Here is a 24591-nt window from a genome sequence, read left to right on the forward strand (position 1 = left end):
CTCCTGCCTCCTGGCTTCGGATCGGCGCAGCTCTGGCCGTTGCAGACATCTGGGGAGTGAATCAGCAGATGGAAACCTCTCTCTCTTTCTCTTTCTCTGCCTCATTTTCTCTCTCCGCGTAACTCTTTCAAATAAATAAATCTTTGTAAAAAAAAAAATGTAATATACAGGAGGGAAATTGACACTTTGAGGTGTGATGATTTTGAACAGCCCTTGCCTTGACTGTCAGGGAACAATGTTTTTCTTATTGGTTGGTTGTTTGGTTGGTTTTTGTTCTTCTTACTAATCTGTGCACTCTACTTGGTGTAGGGTTAATCTAACGAGTATAAAAATTAACTGAAAATTGATCTCTGTAAAAAATGAGAATGGGAAAGGAAAAGGGAAGAGGAAGAAAGGTGAGAGTATGGGTGGGAAAGAAGTAGGAGAGGAAGAAGCATCATGTTCCCAAATCTGTATATATTAAATGCATGAAGTTGTATTACTTAAACAAAGTAAAATTTAAAAAAAAATTACATCGGCATGCATCTGAAAATGCACACAGAATGTTTGAAAGGTTAACATAACAAACTGGTCACAATTATTACTTATGAGGATTCAGAGTTTAATTGTAAAGCTGGACCAAAGAGAACTTTCATTTTCAAATCTACCTTCTGTGCATGGTGTTAAAGATTCTGCAGTAATCATAGATTCACATACAACTTTTGGAAACTAAAAACGTATTTTAATACAACTTTCTAAAACCAATCCTTTACTCTTTTACAAGAACCTGAGTCAGGGAACCAAACATCCAACAGTGAAACCCACAGCCCCACACTGCACCCCTGGAACTGGCAGGCTAACAGGAAACAGGCTGGAAACAAGCTGTCATTCCAGAATGTGGTGAACCCCATGAGGGGAGAGATGGGGATACGGAAGCCAGACTAAGGGCATCTGCCTGCCTCTGAAGAGTGGACAGGAAAGGTATCCTGGCACACTGCCAAGCTTCAGAGACCAGGGCTCCCTCAGGAAATACCCAGTGACTAGACCACAGGGGTGGGAGGGCAACATCACATCTTAACACCTCCTAAAACCTGATTAGGCAGTTTAGACTCCAGTTAGTCACGGGAGCACAAGTAAACAGAGCCAATACATCTTGCCCTTAGAAGTGACCAATGGTCAGCATTTTCTCCCCAGGTTTTTCAGCTAGGACGTGAGCCATCGTAACCAATGTCACAACGGCAAGATTCACTTTTATCCTTGAGAATCCTGGGCAGTATTTTCCCAGTCTTATCCATCCATTTATCCACAGCTTTTGGTTCCCATCCGTCAAGACCAACTTTCACATACAGGTTCCCTTTGAAAAGACCATCCTAAAACCAAGTTCTGAGAGTGAGCTGAAGGCAGACTGTGGCAGCCAGCGCCACCGGTGATACTGCCTGAGAGGGCCTTGTGGACCACACTGTCTTTGAGTCCAGCCTACAGCCCCAGCAGGAAACAAGGTACCCCTAATCCAGCGAAGGTAAAGCACATTTCTTTTTCCTAACTCCCCCCGACACAAGGGCGCTCAGCTACCGGAGGGGAGGAGGCGCCATCTTGACACAGGTAGAGGCTACAGCAGCTCTCGTGCAGGCAACAAGGGGATTTTAGCAGAGAGAAAAAATCCGAAGTTCCCACTGCCTTTGAGTATGGTTGGGAGGGTTAACAGGGGTTGGGCAGCCACCTAGGATTGAAAGGTGCCCCCACCATTTCAACCTGTCACAGGCTCCAGGGCTGCCAAGGTGGAGTACCCACAGGAGCTGGCTGTGGAAATGACTGCTCTCTCCACGGTGGGGCAAGCTCGTGAGGCAGAGAGGGGTTCCTCTGCACCCTGTGACTTTGGAAGCCTTGCACACTGTGGCTGTGGGAACCCTGTGACTGCATAGGATGCGGGGTATAGCTGGGTCTCCGAGCAATCACTGGGTATAGCGTCAGAGGCTCAAAGCTCTCTGACAGCCTGGGGTGGTCATTGCAGAGGGTTCTGTGCTCACACTGAGGACTACACAGATCCTTTGTGTGGTTCATGTCCCAGCGTGGGTGAGAGCTGTACCACTGCAGGCTAATCACATGCAATGATTATCATGGAAGAGAGGAGATGAGTTTGTGATTAAGTCAACAGGCATGATCTTAGCTACTCCCCCTACTGACAATGGAGGAGATACACCACATCCAACTTGGGTGTCACCTGGATTCTCGACCAACCTTGATCACTGATCACAACTCCCTGGTCAAGTCCAACACACTGTGTAGTCACTGGAGCAGAAACTCCACTAAACCACACAGTCATAGTTCAAAGATAAAACCCAACAGAGGAGAAAATCAACAAGTGTTTCCACAAATGCCTAAAAATAAATGCAGAAACACAAGAAAAAAGAACAAGGAAGACAACATGACTCTCCCAAAGGAACACAAGAACAATATTAGAATGTGAAGGCAAAGAAATTGATGAAATGCCTGAAAAGGAATTGAAAAGAATGATCAGAAGATTGCTCAGAAGCAAACTCATGAGTTCAAGAAATCCATACATGACACGGATGAAAATTTTTCCCATGAGATTGAGATTTTGAAGAGAAATCAAACTGAAATACTAGAAATGAAGAATTCAATATGTCAAATAAAAAACACAGTGGAAAGCCTTAAAAGACTTGGTGAAGCAGGAGAAAGAATACCCGAGATAGAAAATAAATCTTTGTAAATATCTCAGTGGACCCCCTCCCCCCAAAAAAGAAGACATTAGAAAAATTAAAAACAGTGTTGGAGACTTATAGGATGCTACCAAACAACCTAACATATGGGTCTCAGGAGTTCCTAAGTTGAAGAAAGAGAGTATGAATTAGAAGAACTATTCAGTGAAATATTAACAGAAAAATTCCCTAATTTGGAGGAAGAAAGAGACATCCAAGTATATGAAGCACATAGAACTTCTAATAGACATTACCAGGAAAGATCTTCATCACTACACATTGTAGTTAAACTTTCAACAATAAAACATAAAGAAAAGAATTGAAAATGTGCACAAGAGGGGCTGGCACTGTGGCATAGCTAGCTAAGCCTCTGCCTGGGGCACCAGCATCCCATCCCATATGGATACCATTTCTAGTCCTGGCTGCTCCTCTTCCAATCCAGCTCTCTGCTATGGCCTGGGAAAGAAGATGGCCCAAGTGCTTGGGCCCCTGCGCCCCCACGGGAGACCTGGAGGAGGATCCTGGCTCCTGGCTCGTGGCTTCAGATTGGCACAGCTCCAGTTGTTGCAGCCATTTGGGAAGTGAACCAGTGGATAGAAGACCTTTTTCTCTGCTCTTCCTTCTTTCTATCTCTACCTCTCAAATAAATAGATAAAATCTTTAGAATGTGCATGAGAGAAATGCCAGATTACTTTCAGGGGATCACCAATTAGACTCACAGTTGACATCTCATCAGAAACCCTATAAACTAGGTGAGAATGGAGAGACATAAGCCAAGTCTTTTTTTGTTTTGTTTTGTTTTTTGACAGGCAGAGTGGACAATGAGAGAGAGAGACGGAGAGAAAGGTCTTCTTTACCGTTGGTTCACCCTCCAATGGCCGCTGCAGCTGGTGCACCGTGCTGATCCGAAGCCAGGAGCCAGGTGCTTCTCCTGGTCTCCCATGCGGGTGCAGGGCCCAAGCACTTGGGCCATCCTCCACTGCACTCCCGGGCCACAGCAGAGAGCTGGCCTGGAAGAGGGGCAACCAGGACAGAATCCGGCGCCCCGACCGGGACTAGAACCCAGTGTGTCGATGCCGCAGGCGGATGATTAGCCTAGTGAGCCGCGGCGCCAGCTAAGCCATGTCTTAAAAGAAAAGAACTGTTACCCAGAATGCTGTATCCTGCAAAGCTCTCATTTATGAATGAAGGTGAAAAGACCTTCCATAACAAACAGAAATTAAAAGAATTTGTCACCACTTACCCAATTTACAAATGATGCTCAAGGATGTGCTACACAAAGAAATAGAGAAAGATAGTCATCATTATGAAAGAATGTGAAAGAAAAATAAATCCAAAGAACACAAACTGGGAAGCAGGAAGTCAAATTATCACTGTTTGCAAATGACATGATTCTAAAGACTCCACTAAGAGGTTATTGGATCTCATAAGAGGATTTGGTAAAGTTGCAGGACATAAAATTAACACAAAAAAATCAAAGGCTAGGGGCCGGCACTGTGGCATAGCAGGTGAAGCCACTGCCTGCAGTGCCAGCACTCTATATGGGCGTAGGTTCAAGTCCCGGCTGCTCCCCTTCCAATCCAGCTCTCTGTTATGGCCTGGGAAGCAGAAGATGGCCCGAGTGCTTGGGCCCCTGCACCCACTTGGGAGATCTGGAAGAAGCTTCTGGCTTCAGATCGGCTCAACTCCAGCCATTGTGGCCACCTGGGGACTGAACCAGCGGATGGAAGACGCTTTCTCTCTCTGCCTCTTTGTAACTCTGCCTTTCAAATAAATAAATGAATAAATTTTTAGGAAAAAAAATCAAAGGCTTTGTACACACAAACAATACCATGGCTGAGAAACAGCTTCTAAGATCAGTCCCATTCTCAATAGTTACTAAAAAAAAATTAAATATCTTAGAATAAATTTAACCAAGGAGGTGAAAGATATCTACAATGAAAATCACAAAACAGTAAAGAAATAGAAGAAAACACAAAAAATGGAAAAATCTTCCATGTTCATAAATTCAAAGAATTAATATAATCAAAATGTCCTTACTACCAAAAGCAATTTATAGATGCATGCAATCCCAATCAAATCAATCAATTCCAAGGACATTCTTTTCATATCTAGAAAAAACTATGCTAAAATTCATATGGAAACACAAGAGACTCCAAATAGCTAAAGCAGTCTTAAGAAAAACAAAGCTGGATGTATCACAATACCAAATTTCAAGTCATACTACAGGGTAGTTATAATCAAAACAGCCTGATATTGGCACAAAAATAGACATGTGGACTAATGGAACAGAACAGAATCCCAGAAATCAATCCATGCATCTACAGCCAACTAATGTTTGACAAAGGAGCTAAAATCAGGACCAGTGCTGTGGCACAACAGGAAAAGCCACCGCCTTCAGTGACGGCATCCAATGTGGGCACTGGTTCGAGTCTCAGATACTCCACTTCCAATCCAGCTCTGTGCTATGGCCTGGGACAGCAGTAGAAGATGGCCCAAGTCTCTGTAACAAATAGTCCTGGGAAAACTGGATATTCACGTGTAGCAGTATGAAACAAAATCTCTACCTTACACCTATACAAAATTCAACTCAAATTGGATCAAAGATCTAAATCTATGATCTGATAACATCAAATTACTAGGGGAGAACATTGGGGAAACTCTGCAAGACACTGATAAGCAAAAACTTCTTGGAAAAGACCCCAGAAGCACAGGCAATGAAAGCAAAAATGACAAATGGGATTACATCAAGCTAAGAAGCTTCTGCAATGCAAAAGAAACTCAGTAGAATATAGAGGCAACCAACAGAATGGGAGAAAATATTTGCAAACTATGCAAGTGAAAAAAGATGAATATCCAGAATCTATAGAGTTCAAGAAACTCAACAACAACAAAACAAACAATCCAGCTTAAAAAATGGGCAAAGGACTTGAACAGGCATTTTTCAAAAGAGGAAATCCAAATGGCCAATAGACACATGAAAAACTGCTCAGGATCACTAGCCATCAGGGAAATGCAAATCAAAACCACAATGAGGTCTTACCTCACCTCAGTTAGAATGACTCCCATACAGAAATCAACAAAAAATAAATGTTATTGAGGATGTGGGGGAAAAGGTTTCCTAATATCCTTTTTGTGGGATTGCAAGCTAGTACAGCCAATGTGGAAGACAGTATGGAGATTCCTAAGAAAGTGAAAGTATATCTAACATATGACCCAGCCATCCCACCCCTGGGAATTTACCCAAACAAAATGAAATCAGCATAAGAAAGAGTTATCTGTCCACCCATGTTTATTGTAGCTCAATTCACAATAGCTAAGATATGGAATCAATCTACATGCCCATCAACTAATGACTGGATTAAGAAAATGTGGTACATATACAATATAGAATATTACTAAGCTGTTAAAAAATGAAAGCAACTACAAACCATTATACTTAGGAAAATAAGCTAGTCCCAAAAAGGCAAATATCATGTTTTCCTGATCTGTGGTAACTAACAGAGTACCAAAAAAGTAATATATAAGTATTCGCATTGAAATCTGCATAAAATTCTTCTTGTGTATAAACTGTTGAGAGGAAATAGCTGAAAGTTTAGATGAACTTAATTATTACAACAACATATGAAACACTTAGATATTACATTATCATTGATTTTATTTTATTGAGAAAAATTATGAATGACTGAACAAAAAACTGTATATCGATGAAATGGTCACTTATACATTCAATTATTATTTATAACTGTTGTCTATATTTCTTCTAAACCAGGGTCTTTTTGCTTCTTACTTGCTAAACTTCTTACATAGTGAAATATTTAGCCTTTTTACTGTAATGTAAACTTAAAATGTTATCTCAAAAACTGAAAAAAAAAAAAAAAAAGAAAGGTAGGAGGGAGGGAGGAGAGGAATATTATTATGCTCTTAGATTTGTCCCTACAACATATATTGAATCTTTTAAAAATTAATTAAAAGGAAAAAAAAAAGACAAGGGGGCCAGCACTGTGGCTCAGTAGCCTAAGCCTCTACCTCCAGAGTGGGCCAATTCTAGTCCTGGATGCTCCTCTTCCAATCTAGCTCTCTGCTGTGGTCTGGGAAAGCAGCAGAAATTGTCCCAAGCACTTGGGCCACTGCCCTGTGTGGGAGACACAGAAGCAGCTCCTAGCTCCTGGCTTCAGATCGGCCCAGTTCTGGCCACTGCGGCCATTTGGAGCGTGCACCAGCAGATAAATGACCTTTCTCTCTGTCTCTCCCTCTCTCTGTCTAGCTCTAGCTCTAGCTCTAAAATAAATAAAATCTTTAAAAAAAAAAAAAAAAAAAGACTCTCCCATCATTCCTAAACTACTGGCTTTATAAAACTAGGAGAATCAAGCCCTCAGAGAAATCCAACCTCCTCCAATATAGTGTGTTGCAATCACCCTGTCAAATCCCCAGGCATTCCAGGCCCTGCTGGGCCCCAGACTACAATAATAAACATTAGTGCAGTTTACCGTCAGAAACTCAGCTGGCCCTTGCTAGCACAGCACTGATCTGCTGGCCCTGCCCACTTGTTTGCTCTGCTCTTCCTGTCTCCAACACCACACCAGAAGAAGGTTCCTTCTTGTGTCCAAGCTCTGTTTTTAGGTCACGTTCTCATTCATAGTCATTTATTCTCATTCATATTCTCTCTCTCTCTCTCTCTCTCTCTCACTTGAGGTCTTTCTATGATCATAACCTCTCGGGAAATTTCTTTCCCAATTCTCTTATGTCTGACATTTTTCTCTACTAGGACACACGCCCTGAATTACAGACCTTTTCACTTCTATAAACTGCCTCACGCAATCACTGTGATTCATGTTGCTCACAATCAGGAGTGACATTAGGAGAACAAAGTAATTTCACTTCTTGCATTTAGCATGAACCATGTAATGACAGTGGAAAGAAGAAGAATCCAAAAATTATCCCAAAAGTTTTCCATCTAGCATTCTCCTGGTATTTTATTAATTCAGAGCATAGAAGGCACAAAATTCCTTTTCACAGGCAAGGCTACAAAGAAACACTATCACCTGTTATTGTGAAATACAGTTTCATAGTTGTTTATTCTAAAATGGCATGTTTCTTTAAAATGCACTGGGGGGTGTACTTAGTGAATTCATTACCTTTACTTGTGTAATTTAAAAAGCCAAATGTTGATTTCTTCTTCGTGACAGTCTGACGTGACACCCCTGAGATGAGGACAGATGGTTTCTACAATTGCCACTGCCCCACAAGCCCTTGGTCAGTTTCTCTTTGTCTTCCCTAATAATATAGAGGTACGCTCATTATCAGCTCATCAAGAAAACACCATGATCATAGACAACTTTTTAAAAGCATGCCTTTCTCGGTTTGTGATGCTAGACTCTATTAGGGAATGGGGAACACAAGGGACATGTAGTCTGTCTTTGGTAAAAGCTCTCCAGCTGTCACCAAAGAGACCCTTCACGGGAGCATTAATAATCTCAGTAAGTCTCAGGCTGAGAAACCTGGGACTGCTAGCACATCAAGATAAATCTTTTTCTCAGAAATACACACTCATTAGCCAACTTCAATATCTGATGTGCAGACACACGTTTCCTTTACGTGTGTCTGAAATAGCCTTCATCTCTTATTTAGAGCTTCGGTTACCATAGGCGACCCATTTACAGAATAGGAAAGTCTAGAAGCATTACCGCAGGCCGGAACTATAGCAACAAAAGCTACAGGAGCAATGTGTGATGTGGACTGAATATGGAGTGCCATACACTGCACCCAGGGCTTTACAAGCATGGTCTCATTGTGACCCTATTGTTATCACAGAATTATTACTGTGCTCCCAGTTTACACAGTTAAGAGCAACAAAGATGAGGTGCTATGACTGAGACTTTGAGATGTCCATTAAAATCTGTCCATCATTTGGGAATAAAAAGAGTTGTAATTTGGTATCTTGCCTCCTAGCCAGAGACTGTATTTCCTAGCAGCTAATCAACTAAGTGTGGATTAAAGAGATCTGAACAAAAATAATGTGTGCAACATTTATTTCCAACTTATAAAGCAAGCTCCTTGTCCATCTAATACTCTCCTCCCCCTTCCTGTGAACCAGAACTAGACTTGGAGACCACGAGCTTTGATCTAGAATTGCTCAAATCCTGAAACCACTAGTCATCTGCAACTATTTAAATTTAAATTAATCTAAATTTAATTTAGTTCCTCAGACACAATAGCCACATTTGGATTGCTCAATAGACACATGTAGTAACGGCTGCCATAGTGTATGAACATTTCCAACATCACAGAAAGTTCTGTTGGGTTGTGGTCTAGTATGGAAAAATAGAGCAATATGATAGAAGAAGCCTGGATCCCAGAATGGCCCAATGGAACACAGCTGCCTGTCAGTGCAGACCAGTTGAACCACTACATGGAAGAGAAATAACTCTCTACTTATTTAGGCCAGTATGTTTTGGAGCATATTCATTACAACAAATTGTAACTAAGAATGTCACTGGCAGGTAATTTAGCACAAAAGTCACAGAGTGGCACTGCTGTCTTTCTCACTCATGGTATCCAAAACTTCACTGAGACCAGACACTTACGTTTGGACTATTTGAGCCCCACATCCTCAACATGGGTAGCTCACCATCTCTTATTCTACAGCTCCTTTGTCTTCTCTCTTTCTCTACCAACTCATCTGACACATGGAAATATTTACAGAATGGTGTGAAGGCAGAGTTACAGAGACGGGGGCAGAGTGAGGGGTCTTCCATCCACTGGTTAACTCCCCAAATGGCTGCAATGGCTGTTGCTGGGCTAGGCCAGAAGCCAGGAGTTCTTCCAGGTCTCCCATATGAGTGCAGGAGCCCATGGACTTGAGCTATCCTCCACTGCCTTCCCAGGCATATCAGCATGGAACCAGAACATAAGTGGAGCAGCCAGGACACAAACCAGCACCCAGATGAGATGCCAATACTGCAGGTGGTAGCTTAACCCACTATGCCACAACTCTGGGAAAATTTTCTTCTAATCAATGTGTTCTAGGCCTGCACACAATTTTCCAAGAACATACCCCTTGCCCATCCCTGGCTTGATGACTCTGCAATCTGCAAGTGGAATAACTCTCACAAGGCCTGAAATACTCCAAGTATGAATGGCTACCACATCCTCTCATCTTCCCTAGCAAAGCAACATGGATGGACAAACCATAGCCAGAAATTGCCCTGTACACTCTCAAAGAGAAAGCACTGTCAGTGAATTGAAATTGTCCAACTCCCCATGACCAACACCATTTCTCCCTATTGGCAAAGCCACCTGGGAAGCTTAGGAAGGTGGGCTCAGAATAAAGGAAGTTAGACATATGATTACAGTGTTTAAAGGTACACGAATAAGCTAAGCTGACATGTCAGTCTCACCAATGGGACCACAACACTGTATCGGAGGCACTGGTTAGGACTCTAGCTATCCTTCTAGTATGGAAATGGGTCCTCCCAACATTTGTCTCTGGGACTCTTTCCTTTTACCACTGACTAGTGTCGCCTACTGACTGATACCTTTCTAGAAACAGTTGATGAAGTCAAGTCAAATCTGGAAACAATTCAACCTTGGAGGTGCTTGATTTTAGGTTCTAGTCTGCAGGGGAAATCTTCCTACCTCTTGTTCAAAATTCTTGAGGAGCACTCACCATAGCTCCCAAACCAGAGCCTAAATATGTACAATGAGCAGAAGCCTCTGAGTCGTGGTATTCTGAGCAGTCTCACACACATTACCTTTGCGCTGCAAGAAATCCTCCAGATCGAGAGAAATCGGACTGCCTGCTGGGAAGGACACATGAGAACTCTGTGTTGTAGGCGATACAATGCTTGAGAAGAGTAACTGTCACTTCTCAGAAAACTCAGAGGAAATTCCTAAAATTTTCACTGCCTGAGCCTGATGGGGCAGAGACAAGTACTTGTATCAAAAGGTAGTTTAAGGATAGCCACCTGCACAAGGGCTTGGGGGAGCCAGCCTCCCTCTGCTGGTTACAGCCCCAGAAAAGTAGGAGCCTCTGAATTCATAGGCCACTGGCAGACTGTACACCAGCACTATCCTAACACAACAATGCCATTGTTGAGGGTGAATGAGTTCAATAAACATGATTAAGGGATCATGGGCCAAGCACTGGGCATTGTGTTGACTGCATAGACCAGGAGTGTAAACTGTAAACTGGAGAACACATGTAAACTAAATATAAAGAACGGAACAACTTTGTAGACAGCTGAACAGGGGCCCTCTTTGGTTTGAATCTTTCTCTGTGCCTTTCCCTGTTCAGTCCTTTCTTTGACCCAGGACCCTCACCCGGTGACTTAAACCCACTTTTCTCCTCTTAGTCCTTAAAAGAGGAGTAGATTTATCTCTCTCTTCACCACCTCTCTATTCTAGACATTAGACACTCATACTTTACTGGGGGACTAGTTGTTGCTATTGTTGTTTACAAATTCCCAGGTAATTTTTATCCCAGCCCTAGTCTTCAGGTCTATAAGACAACATAAACCTCCCTCCTAAGGTTAGGGTGAGATAAATCATAAAATATAGGTAGTGAATTGACTTCCCTCTTTGAAAAACGTTCATAATAAAGTCTTGGAAAAATAGAGACTGTTGCAAAGTCCTGAGAGGTTGACTGAAAATGGCAGAGTGGGAAGAGACAGAGGAACCTAAGGTTCGATCCAACCAACAACCTTCCAAGTGCAACACAGGCAGTGAGATGAGTAAAACCCATTCTGATCCTGGAAAATTCAGAGTCTGGGAGAAGAGTCACTTGGGCATAAATTTCTCTAATACAGTATATTTTAATGAGATCCAGGAGTTAAAGTAAAACACCTCCCCATCCCCAACGCAAAAATATCAATCTCCCAGACCTGCAGCATCCCCCTGGAGGGACTCGAGTTACCTCCAAAAACAGAAGACCACGCTGGTGTCCTCAACCCCTGGAATGGTCCAACTGCCCTCAGTTACAAGGCAGATGAACTGACAAACTGATCCATAAGTGATTTGCTCCTAATAACAGTTAATTGACTTTAAAATAACTATTACAGTGGATCTCAAGGCCTCTTAGGGGAAAACTATCTTCACATCCATCCTAATGTACCCTCTAATGGGAGCAATGGGGACAGCTGTGCCTCAGAACTGAGAAGACATCCTTCAGAGTGTCACACAAGAGAACAGCCCTGGGCCGGCATCATGGCACAGCAGGTTAGGCTGCTGCCTGTGACGCTGGTATTCCATATGGGCACCAGTTCAGGTCCCAGCTGCTCCACTTCCAATCCAGCTCCCTGATAACGCATCTGGAAAGAAGCACTTATGTGGGAGACCAGGATAAAGCCTCAGGCTTCTGGTTTAGGCCTCACTCAGCCCTGGCCATTGCAGCCTTTTGGGGAGTGAACCAGCATATGGAAGCACGTGCTCTCGCTCACTTGCTCGCTTGCTCATTCTCTTTTCCTCCCTCCCTCCCTCCCTCCCTCCACCCCTCCAGTCCTCCTTCTAACTCTGCCTTTCAAATAAATAAAATAAATATTTTTTTAAAAATAAGGGAACACTGGTATGTATCTTTTAATGGAAATTCACTTAAACACTAATAAAAATTGCCAATTTCTGGGCTCCATTACCATAGACCTTGCACAAAGAATAGTTATCACAATCTAGATTTCATAATTAACACTTTGATGTTTTATCACTTATCACTCATCCATCAATCTTTTTATGTTTTATGTATTTCAAAGTAAGTTATATCAGTACACTTTTCCCTAACACACTGGGCTATGCACATCATTAACTAAAACACAGTTTGGTTAGAAGTTTGTTTTAGATAAAGTTTACATACAGTGAACTGCAACATTAAAATGTCCCAATAGCTAAGTTTTAACAAATACAAATATCCACATGACGCACACCCACACATCGAGACCGCAAAAAATTCCCTCATCTTCCCAGTTCATCCCTACCTCCATCCTCTACAACCAGTTTTGATTTTTTTTTCCCCACCACAAATTAGAACTTCATATTAACAGAATACCATTATTCTTTTGTGTAAAGCTTCCTTCATTCACCATAATAAATATTCTAAAATTCATCTGTGTTGTTAAGGATATCAGTAGTTCATTCCTTTTTATTGCTGAGTTGTAGTTTATCATGTGAATATGACTATGTTTATCCCGTCACAAATTTATAGACACCTAGGCTATTTCCAGTTTAGTACTACAATAGATAAAGATTCTATAAATAACCATGTTTAATTATTTGTGTGGACATGTGCTTTCATGTCCCTCGAGTAAATTCCTAGGAGAATTTGAATCATAGGTGAATGTTTAGCTTTATTGTAGAAACATTTTAAATGCTGTCTTTAACACAGAAGACACATGCATGTGCTCATATCCTAGGAAAGGTTTTCAGGTGGGAATAAGACACACAAAGGTACTTCCACATGTAAACTGTATCCAACGAGGACATGTTACTAGCATGGCTAATTATTGGCCATTAATTAGTTTGATATGTTTCAACTCTCCCTAGAGATCCGGAGGCATCGCTAAATTTTGCCTTCAAAACACCTGCCAGGGCACAGCCAGTAAAGCTGCTGCCTGCAGTGCCAGCATCCCACATGGGCGCTGGTTCAAGTGCCAGCTGCTTCACTTCTGATCCAGCTCTCTGTTATGGGCTGGGAAAGCAGAAGATGGCCCAAGTCCCTGGGCCCCTGCACCCACATGGGGGACCTGGAGGAAGCTCCTGGCTCCTGACTTCAGATCAGTACAGCTCTGGCTGTTGTAGCCATCTGGGGAGTGAACCAGAGGATAGAAGACACCCCTCTCTCTCTCCCTCTCTTTCTCTGCCTCTGAAACGCTTTCAAATAAATAAATAAATCTTAAAGAAAAAAAAAAACTGCTTTCAAGGGGGATGATATTGAAGCCCTTGAGCAATTTGCTCCTTAGAGAAGTTCATGGGGAGGGAAATCATGCAGCAAGCATGACCAGTTGGCTGTTAGCTGTTTCTTTTGCTGCCACCAACGAGGGCTTGAAAAGGTTGTGTGACCCCGCCTTGTTTTGAGATCTTTGGGAATCTTTGAGAGCATCACAGTGCAGCTAAGTGACTGAGAATATAAAACCTGTAACCACAATGGCTGGATGTAAATCCTACCTCTAACCCTAACTGCAGAGCAACCTTGAAGCTAAGCCTCAGTTTTCTCATTGGGGAAATGCAAGGAGTAACAGAACCCTAAGCACAAGTTTGTCAGGGAACTTGAATGAGATCTTACACACAAAGTGCTCAGCCCAGGCCATGAAATGCAAATATTTCAAGTACATGCCCTGTCATTATCATGTCTACTTCCTCATTTTAGAGGAACTATGGCCTACGAATACTGAATTTCCTGCCCAGTGCTAGGCAAAGAACAGAAAAGAGCAGGCTGAGAGTTGGCTGTTAATTCTGATTCAATTCAATTCTTGCTCAATATGCTTTCTTCTTCAGAATACCAGATGTGAGACAAGGGCCTCTGAGATCAAAAGGCCAATGTATCTGGGCACAATGCTCTCTGTGTGGCCATGCGGACAGAGGCGCTCCTGTGGTTGCTCATGGGTCATTCCTAGAGAGTGAGGCCCATGGATTCATGAAATCACAGTTCATGCTGGGCTTGACCACTTAGCACCTAGAAAAATGTAAGTTCTCTGACTCTGCCTTAGCCTCTGTGAAATGCAAATGATATTCCAACAGGAAAGTGCCTTGTACACTGCAGCACTCTACAATGGGAGCTCTAGGTCTTTGTTCACAGAATAGTAGCTGTCGCCTCTCAGGGCCCAGAGAACACAAAGTGTAATCTGATTTCCAGAATATTGTGAGATTTTATTTTTCTTGGGTAACCAATAGAAAACGCTGAGAATGCAGCCTCTAAGTCTGCTCAGAGATTTAGCTGTCTGCCCCACCCAGCACCACAAAGCTTTTCCAACCTCATAGTTCAGTCCCTCCTCACATCCTAACAGTGGCCACCATATAACAAGCAATGCAGAAAAGAACATATACAAAAAGTTTAAAAATATCTCCACCACCTAGAAATAATCACTAACATTAGATAAAAACCACCCTAAGCACATGTCCAAGAGAAAAAGAAGAGTAAAACTGGGACCAGTGTTGTGGCACAGCAGGTTAACCTACTGCCTGCAATGCTGGCAACCCATATGAGCACCAATTCAAGCCCAGGCTGCTCCCTTCCAACCCAGCTCCCCTAATATGCACCTGGAAAGCGGTGGAAGATAGCCCAAGTACTTAGGCCCCTGCCACCCACATGGGAGACCTGGATGGAGTTCCAGGCTCCTGGCTTTGGCTTGACCCAGCCCTGGCTGTTGGAAGCATTTGGGGAGTGAACCAGTGGGTGGAAGCTTTCTCTCTCTCCCTTCCACTCCCTTAACTCTTTCAAATAAATAAATCTTTAGAAAAAAAAAATATGCATAAAATGTGGGGCGGATATTTGTTTAGTGGTTAAAATGCCTACATTCCCTACCGGAATGCCTTGGTTTGATTCCCAGCTCTGGGTCCCAATTCCAGCTTCCTGCCACTGTAAACCTCGGAAGACCACAGCGATGGCTCAAATGCTTGGGTCCTTGCCACCCACAAGAGACCTGGCTGGAGTTCTAAGCCTCTGGCTTTAGCCCAGCACAGTCCCAGCTGTTGTAGACATTTGGGGAGTAAACCAGCAGTTGGGAGTATTCTTGCTCTCTCTCAAATTAAAAAAAAATACTATGCATGTTATTTGAATTACAAAATAAAAAGTTGCTTTAAGCAAAATTGAGCACAAGGAAAAATCTCAAGTGAAAATGCACTTCAAATACTTCATAAGAAAAACAATTTCCAAACATTCCTTGAAGATCAATAGTCTATAAAAAGTATGAGATTAGTCATTTTTTTAAAAAAGAAAAATCCAGCTATCTTTTAAGACTTTTTTATTTGAAAGTCAGAGTTAGAGAGAGAGACAAGTCTTCTATCCACTGGTTCACTCGCCAAACAGCCAGAGCCGAGCCAATCCGAAGTCAGGAGCTTCTTCCAGGTCTCCCACAAGGGTACAGGGGCCCCAAGGACTTGGTCTATGCTCCACTGCTTTCCCAGATAAATTAGCAAGGAGCTGGATTGTAAGTGGAGCAGCCAGGACTCAAACAGGTGCCCATACAGTATGCCAGCACTTCAGGCTGGGGCTTTAACCTGCTGTGCCACAGCACCAACCCCTAGAGTCATTTTTTATGTTCCCATTTCAGATAGCATAGATAGATCTTTCTCTTTTAAAGATTTTTATAATTTTCAGAGTTACAAGGAGGGAGGGAGAGACAGAGATCTTCAATCTGCTGGTTCACTCTCCAGATAGCCACAATGGCCAGCACTGGGACCCCACTGGTCTCCCACATGGGTGGCAGGAGCCCAATACTTTGGTCCAACTTCTGCTGCTTTGCCTAGGCCATTAGCAGGGAACTGGATCAGAAGTGGAGCAGCTGGGACACAAACATCTCCCACATGGGACACAGGCATTGAAGTGACTACCCACTATGCCATAACGCCAGCCCTGTAGGTTGATCTTTATAGATTTATTTGAAAGGCACAGTGACAGAGATCTTCCACCCACTGGTTTACTCCTCCTCAAATGTCTGCAACCCAGGGCTGGGCCAAGCTGAAGCCAGGAGTCCAGATCTGCTTCAAGGTCTCACATGTGGGTGGTAGAAACCCAAATACTTAGGACATTATCAGCTGCCTTCCCAGGTACATTAGCAGGAAGCTAGATAGAAGCTGGGACTCAAACCCACACTCCCATATGGAATGCATGCATCCCAAGCAGTGGCTTAACCCACTGCACCACAATGCCTGCCCCAGCATAGATCGATTTCTGGCAATGAGAAGTAAGGTCTGCAAACCTCCCCTTCATTTCTTTAATGTATTACTTAGCTATGAACTCTTGTTTTATTGAATTCACACTACTTTTATTCTGTAACCCTTGGGCTGTGTTTTCCTCTAGACTGTGTTCCTTGTCCTTTGAACTCTGTTTTTTATGTTCTACTGTTGTTTATATAGTTGTGCCGTTTCATTCCACTCATGTTTGGGTAGCCTGTCTAGGTCTTGTTTGCTGTGGAATAATAGTAACAATTTTACTTAACATTTAACCATATGCCTATGGCTGTTTTAAGTATTCTCCACGTTTTGAAGTAATCTTCATAGGAATCTTGAGGCATAATCACATCCCCATTATACAGATGAGTAATGTTTTATTTTTTTTTACTTAAAATATTTTAATTTCTAAAAAAATTTAAAATTTAAATACTTTCATTGTACAGTACTTGATATTACATTCCAACAAATTGGAAGGTAAAATAAACCTCTTAAATCAATTTAATTTGTTTCCTAAGATAATAATATACAAACTCCTGCCCTCTCCTTCTCGCAGAAGGATGCAAAATGCAGCAACACTCAAAGTGGAATATTTAAATTAATACAATATAAGATGTTGGGACAAAAGGAGTTTTAAAAATAAGTTTCAGCTGGTAATACCCACAATTACCAGTACATTTACAGTAGAGAAAAATTTAAAGCAAAACAAATTCAATCTGATCAAAACCCACAATTAACTGAAGTTTTCATTTTATTCCGTTGTGAATAAAATAGCAGTCACTGTTTTAGCCAACAGACCAGTGGAATTATCAGAATGATCTGCCTAATCTGTGCAATACAAGAACAGTTTTCTGTTGAAAGGAGGTAAGGTTTCCAAACGCAGTTCATCTATGTTAAAAACTGCTCCAGCTGATGTCTTGACAGTCTAGTTTTCTGCATATGTGTTCTCCATGCTGTCATCATATAGCCATTTATGGGTATAATCTTTGGAACACTCTATAGTTTCAAAAAGGCGTTTAAAGTCTTGAGGATACATGTCAGTTATTTTCACTTTTTCATTTTTTCTTGTTTGCATCAATATATCCATTGCATCAACTGGACTCAATGACCTTAAATGTTCTATTAGGCTTGCATTGCGCTTCCCAAAACAGTGCTTTACCATATGAAAAAATACATCATAGTTAATAGGAGTTAAGTTTTCTGTGAATAAATTTCGACGAGGAGTCATTCGAATAAAATACAAGTTTTGTTGCATTCGTTCTAATGAATCCTTATGCTTTGGCTTTTTCAGCTGCCCATTTTGGGTATATACATCAAATGATGACCAAGGCTCCACATGCAGCACCTTAATCTCACAAGCTACTTGCCAGAGCACACTTAATACTTGATACAAGTTCGGATTTCTTGGATTTGCCATTAGTTTCTGGTATTCTTTTTCACTAATGAACATATTTAGTTCTACTCGCCCATGCCTATATATAGAAGTGCAGGAATATAGGTCATATAAAAGTTTCCATAGTGCCTTTCTTTCATTTTTAATTGGGAAGATTCCAATTATTTTTAAGGGAATACCTGCTGACCAAGGAAGTGCCTTTATTCCCAAATTCTGAAAAAGCACATGTGAAATCATAATGGGTGGTCTTACTAGTCCACACTTTCTAGGATCCAATTTAAAGAAGTCACAGTAGACCACTTCTAGTTTTCCATCCAGATTATTTCCTAAGGACTCCAAACGAGGAATGAAATTTCTGTCACTTTCAAGGGCAACCACTTTGGCACCAGTTTCAAGTAATGCCTGAGTCAGCACTCCAGGACCTGGATTGCACTCTGAGAAGAGAGAGCGAGGGTCTTTTTGACTCCCCCGCAGGATCGGCACCAAGGTCTCAGCCAATCCCCGACTGCTTACGTAACGCTTAGGGTCCAAGCGGTGCTTGCATACCCAGGGAGGCGATTCCCCGAAGTCAGGATAGGGCAACAGCTGCGGGGATGAATCAGGCAAGCCACGGCGAGGCGTCGCTCGGGTCCTCAAAATGCAAAAGCGACCCGCGCCCGCCAGGGCTAAGGGCGCCAACCGCAAAGGAAGTCCCGCCGCTGGGACCCACATCGTCACCTCCAAGGTGCCCCCTCACATGACCCAGGGTCGCTATTCCGGTGAACCCCATGAAGGGCATCCCACGTGCAACATCTCCGCGCTGCAGACCAGGCCTCGAGTAATGTTTTATTTTAAAAAGTCCAAGATGAAGTACAGAAGATGTTGAACCAATCTGAACAAAAATGCTTAAGTGCTCAGTCAGCATTATTTAGCCTTAAGTGGGGGAATCAAATCCCTGGTTCAGACAAAAAGAAGAAACAGAAAAATTGTAAAGTCTACTTTTTGACATAATTTGCTCTGATTCTTTAATATTAGGTCTTCATAATGTTAACATCAGGCTCTAGTAGCTTCTTTTTCCCTAAGTATGATCTACCCTCCCAGCAACCTCCACTCCAGAGCTCTTAGAAATACACACAGGGGCCGGCGCCGTGGCTCACTAGGCTAATCCTCCGCCTTGCGGCGCCGGCACACCGGGTTCTAGTCCCAGTCGGGGTGCCGGATTCTGTCCCGGTTGCCCCTCTTCCAGGCCAGCTCTCTGCTGTGGCCCAGGAGTGCAGTGGAGGATGGCCCAGGTCCTTGGGCCCTGCACCCCATGGGAGACCAGGAGAAGCACCTGGCTCCTGCCATCGGATCAGCATGGTGCACCGGCCACGGCGGCCATTGGAGGGTGAACCAACGGCAAAAGGAAGACCTTTCTCTGTCTCTCTCACTGTCCACTCTGCCTGTCCAAAAAAAAAAAAAAAAAGAGATATACACAGGGAATGCAGGAACCTTTCTAGTCCATTAGCCCCTGACTGATAAGACACTGAGGCAAAAGAGGAGGGCACGGCCCAGGGGTTTGCTGACCACAATAGAAGCTATGCTGCTCCACACTGCTTATACAAAAACGTAAAAAAACAACTTTCCTGGAAGCCACAGGTACCTCATTTAAGTCTTCTCACCAACAGAACTGAATGCAGCCAAGAACTACTTACAGGATGGGAAAAATAGTTGCCTAACAAACATATGATAAATGCCAATTAAAACCACAATGAGATGTACTACACACAGAACTCAACTTCTAATTTTTGAAGTTAATAACTTTAAAGCACTGGCAAGAACAAAAATAACCTCAAACATTGCTGATAAAATAAAATGGTATGGTCACTTTGGGAAACAGCTGGGTTTTTACAAGGTTACAACAGCTTCATTCCTAACCACCAAGAATTCAGAACTCAAATGTCTTCAACTGGGGAATAAAACAGACTGGTATATACATCCCATACAATGAAATATGTGTAACATACTGATACACAACAATATGGCTGAATCTCAAATGCATTATGCTGAAGCCAGGCTCTAAGGTCTACACATTGTATGAGTCTATTTATATAACATTCTGGAGATGACAAAACTATAGGTCTGGGAGGGAAGGACTACAAAGCTGCAGCAGAAAGGAATTTTTGTAATGAATTGTCCTCTATCTTCATGGCAATGATATTATATGCATTTTTCAAAATTGTTATACCCTTTTAAAAAATTTTGCTGAAAAGCGTAAAACAGGTCATAAGAAAAACATATCATATAGAAAGAAAACCTTTACAAATACCTACTCAAGAGGGAGGAGGAAGAGGAGTGGGAGTGTGGGTGGAAGGGCAGGTACAGTGGGAAGAATCACTAGGTTCCTAAGGTTGTATTTATGAAATTCATGAAGCTTGTAATCTTTGAATAAAAGGTTTCTTCGGGGGAAAAAAAATCATCTACTTAACTGGTAAGGCTCAGGAAGGGGAAATGATTAACATGTCATCTAGGGTAATAAAAGCGGCAGGATGAAAACTGAAGTCTCCTGACCCTTGTACAAGATCTTTTTCCACTAAAGTAGTATTTTCAATTTCTTTTCACCTTGACCCTCAGTAAGAAAAACATCCATTAGTTTTCTATTGCTGCCATAGTAAATTACCACAAATATACCAGTTTAATGGTCATTTATAATATCTCATAGTTCTGCAGGTCAGACATCTGACAGAATATGGCTAGATTCTCTGCTCAGGGTCTCACAAGGTCAAATTATCAGCTGGCCTGGGCTCTTACATGGAGTCTCCAGAGGAAAATCCATTTCCACTATTATCTAAATTATTGGCAGAATTCAATTCCATGCAGCTGTGGGACTGGGGCTGTTTCCCACCTGGTCACTACTCTCAGCTTCTAAAGACTATCCACAGTTCTTGGTTCATGGCCCCATGTCCCATGTCTTCAAAGCCATCAACAACTGATCAAACAAGACCTTGTCACACATTATGTGCTCGGGTCCACAGTTGGGCCTGCCTGGACAACCTAGTATAATCTATTTTAAAGTCAACTGATGAGTCACTTTATTACACCTGCAACATCTCTTATCATGTCACAAGTATACATGTACTGTAACATTCAGAGCTATGACACCAGGGGAATGAACATAACGGGGGACAAGATCCTCCCTACCACATACATTCATTTATTTATTGAGGCAGGGAGACATGGAGAGAGCTACCATCCACTGGTTCACTTCCCAAATACCTACCAATAGCCAGAGTTGAGCCAAACATGGGAGCTGGTAACTCAATCTAGGTCTCCCACGTGGGCAGCAGGAATTCCAGTACTTGAGCCATCACCACCGTCTCACAGGGAGCTTAGAGTCAAACCCAGTCCTCTTACATGGGACACAGGCACCCTAACCAGTGCCTTAACCACTAGTCCAAACACTCACTTCCCCCTCCTACATATATTTCACAGTGACCAAGTAAACACACGAGGGACCTCCAAAAACTTCAGAAAATACATATCATGAAACAAAAAAATTTTGAGCCAGTATGTGGCATAATGGGTAAAGCCACCATCTGCAACACCAGCATCCCATACAGACACCAGTTCAACCCAGCACCCTGTTAATGGCCTGGGAAAATAGTATAAAATGGCCCAAGTGTGTGGGCCTGACACCCACATGGGAGACTCAGATGAAGCTCCTGGCTTCAGCCCGATACAGCCCTGGCTATTGTAGCCATCAGGGGAGTAAACTAGCAAGTGAAGACTGATTTCTCTCCCTCTCTGTAACTCTTTCAAATAAATATTAAAAAACTGCATGGATTTCAATTTTTTAACACCAAAATAAACTTCTTTTAAATTCATTTTCCACAAACTTTAAGTCCCTTCATGTATTTCTGAACTATAAAATGGTTAAAACAGCAAATTTTATATTATGTATTTTACAACTTTCTTAAAAAATAGGTACTAATACTGATATATGCTATAGCATAGATAAACCTTACAAACATTGAAGACAAAAAAAGACTGATTCTATTTATATGAAAATATTAAAAACTATTGATTGCAGTAATTGTATATAGTGAACTGTACAGTATATCAACTAAATCTCAAAACTGCTAGAAAACAATTTTTAACTGGTTTTCAATCCAGAAGGAACACATTTATTTGAACTCCTGAGAAGTGGCATTCCATAAATTCTAGAACCACATTCTGGTGATGTACTTGAAAAGTAAAAAAACAGAATCAGGGAAAGCACTGTGTGTGGTTAAGAATGGCTGGCATGCGCGGGACCGAGCTGCGCAAGCTGCAGGGTCTGCGCACCAGTGCTCGAAGGGGAGTGCATGCCACACAGACAACAGCGGGGAGACTTGGGACGTCCAGGGCTCCGAGTCCACACATCGGCGCTGGAAGGGGAGCGGACCTGCATGGAGAGCGTGGGAGCCCACAGTTCGGGACACCAGCGGCAGACTCAACACACCAGCGCTGGAACGCGAGGTGAGCCGAACCTCAATAGCCCGAGACACCGGCAGGCAAGCGGAGAGAGGAGACTAGAGGGAACGACCCCCGGGGTGGGGGGGAACTTCACCAGGCTAACTGGAAGAGAGAGAGAGGAAAAAAAAAAGGTGACTGGTACGGACACGGGTTTCTCTCTCTCCGCTCACCTCTCAAGGGCGAGCAAGACAAAGAGCAGGTGCCATCTTGGACATACGTCATAAGCAGAGCGACCTCAGGTCTGCACCGGCCCTGAGCCTAGCAGAAAAACCTGACTCTGGGAGGGGCAAATTAACAGGAGATTAGGACCTAGTAAATTTGTGGTGCTACTGAACTGAGACTGGGGAAAAAAGAGACGGTGGGGGAGAGAACTCACGGAATTCACGTAAGCACTCTCCAGAGACGCTACAATTCCGTAACTTTGGCAACCCAGTGGGAGACTGAAGGAGCATTTGAGCCCACTCTGAGGGCCGAACAGATTCCCTGTGTGGTCCTTGGGAAAGAGCTTCCAATCTCTGGCTCCTGTGGGTATATCATTTGCCTGCTAACTACCTCCAACTTCGTTCAGCTGTGCAGAATAACTTCCCTTTTGAATCAAAAAAAAAAGAGAGAGAGAGAGAGGTTTACCACGCCTAACCTGGGAGTGTCACCTTTGGCACACTAAACAGAGCTCTCAGGCCACACCCATCTCAAGCCCTAAGGCTCCATCAAAAACAGATAGTCCACTTAATCTAGAGTCATAGTATAACAAGAAAAAGCACCACAGTGAAGAAACCAAATATCTCCAAAATGCCAAATAACAAACGCAAAAACCAAGGTAATAAAAACAAGGAAGTCACCATGAAGCCCTCAAATGAAAAAGACACCCCAATTCAAGATTATGAAGATGATGACATAGAAGAAATGCAAGAAGCAGATCTCAAAAAATTGATAAGAACATTAAGAAGTTCTCAAAAACAAATTCTTGAACTACAGAAATCCTTAATGGACAAGATAGAAAATCTCTCTCGTGAAAATGAAATATTAAGGAGGAATCAAAATGAAACGAAACAACTAGTACAACAGGAAACTGGGATAGTGACTGAAGTGAAGAATTCAATAGATCAAATGAAAAACACAATAGAGAGCCTTACAAACAGAATGGGTGAAGCAGAAGAGAGAATATCGGACTTAGAAGACAGAGAACAGGAAAGGATACAGTCAAACCAAAGAAAAGAAGAGGAAATTAGAAATCTAAAACATATTGTCGGGAATCTTCAGGATACTATTAAAAAACCAACATTCGGGTTCTAGGAGTTCCTGAAGGCATGGAGAGGGAGAAAGGATTAGAAGGCCTTTTTAGTGAGATATTAGCAGAAAATTTCCCAGGTTTGGAGAAGGACAGAGAAATACTAGTACAGGAAGCTCACAGAACCCCTAATAAACACGACCAAAAGAGATCCTCACCACGACACGTTGTAATTAAACTCTCCACAGTGAAACATAAAGAAAAGATCCTAAAATGTGCAAGAGAGAAACGTCAGATTACTCTCAGAGGATCTCCAATCAGACTCACAGCTGACTTCTCATCAGAAACTCTACAAGCTAGGAGGGAATGGCGAGATATAGCCCAGGTACTAAGAGAGAAAAACTGCCAGCCCAGAATATTATATCCTGCAAAGCTATCATTTGTGAATGAAGGTGAAATAAAGACTTTTCATAACAAACAGAAATTGAAAGAATTTGTTGCCACTCGTCCAGCCCTGCAAAAGATGCTTAAAGATGTGTTACACACAGAAACAAAGAAACACGGTCATCAATATGAAAGAAGGTAAAGGAAGGAAACCAAGGAAGGAAAGCTCACAGCAAAAGATCACAGGGAATTCAAAGCATATATTAGAACTTATCTTTGGCAAATGGCAGGGCAAAGTTACCACTTATCATTAGTCACATTGAACGTGAATGGCCTGAACTGTCCAGTTAAAAGACACCAATTGGCTGATTGGGTTAAGGAACAAAACCCATCTATTTGCTGCTTACAAGAAACACATCTTTCCAACAAAGATCCATACAGACTGAAAGTGAAAGGCTGGAAAAAGATATACCATGCCAACAGAAATGAAAAAAGAGCGGGCGTAGCCATCTTAATATCAGACACCATAAACTTTACCA

The 24591-nt window shown here is 42.4% G+C and overlaps 1 protein-coding gene and 1 pseudogene across 2 annotated transcripts in view; both read right to left on the bottom strand.

Moving 5' to 3' along the window:
- POLE4 (DNA polymerase epsilon 4, accessory subunit) overlaps positions 1-24591 on the bottom strand; it is a 172525-nt gene that overhangs the window by 135738 nt on the left and 12196 nt on the right. The window lies entirely within an intron of this gene.
- On the bottom strand, positions 16950-23040 carry LOC100357810 (dimethyladenosine transferase 2, mitochondrial pseudogene; annotated as a pseudogene).

The sequence above is a fragment of the Oryctolagus cuniculus genome, chromosome 2, assembly GCF_964237555.1.
Source record: "Oryctolagus cuniculus chromosome 2, mOryCun1.1, whole genome shotgun sequence".
Classification (NCBI taxonomy): domain Eukaryota; kingdom Metazoa; phylum Chordata; class Mammalia; order Lagomorpha; family Leporidae; genus Oryctolagus; species Oryctolagus cuniculus.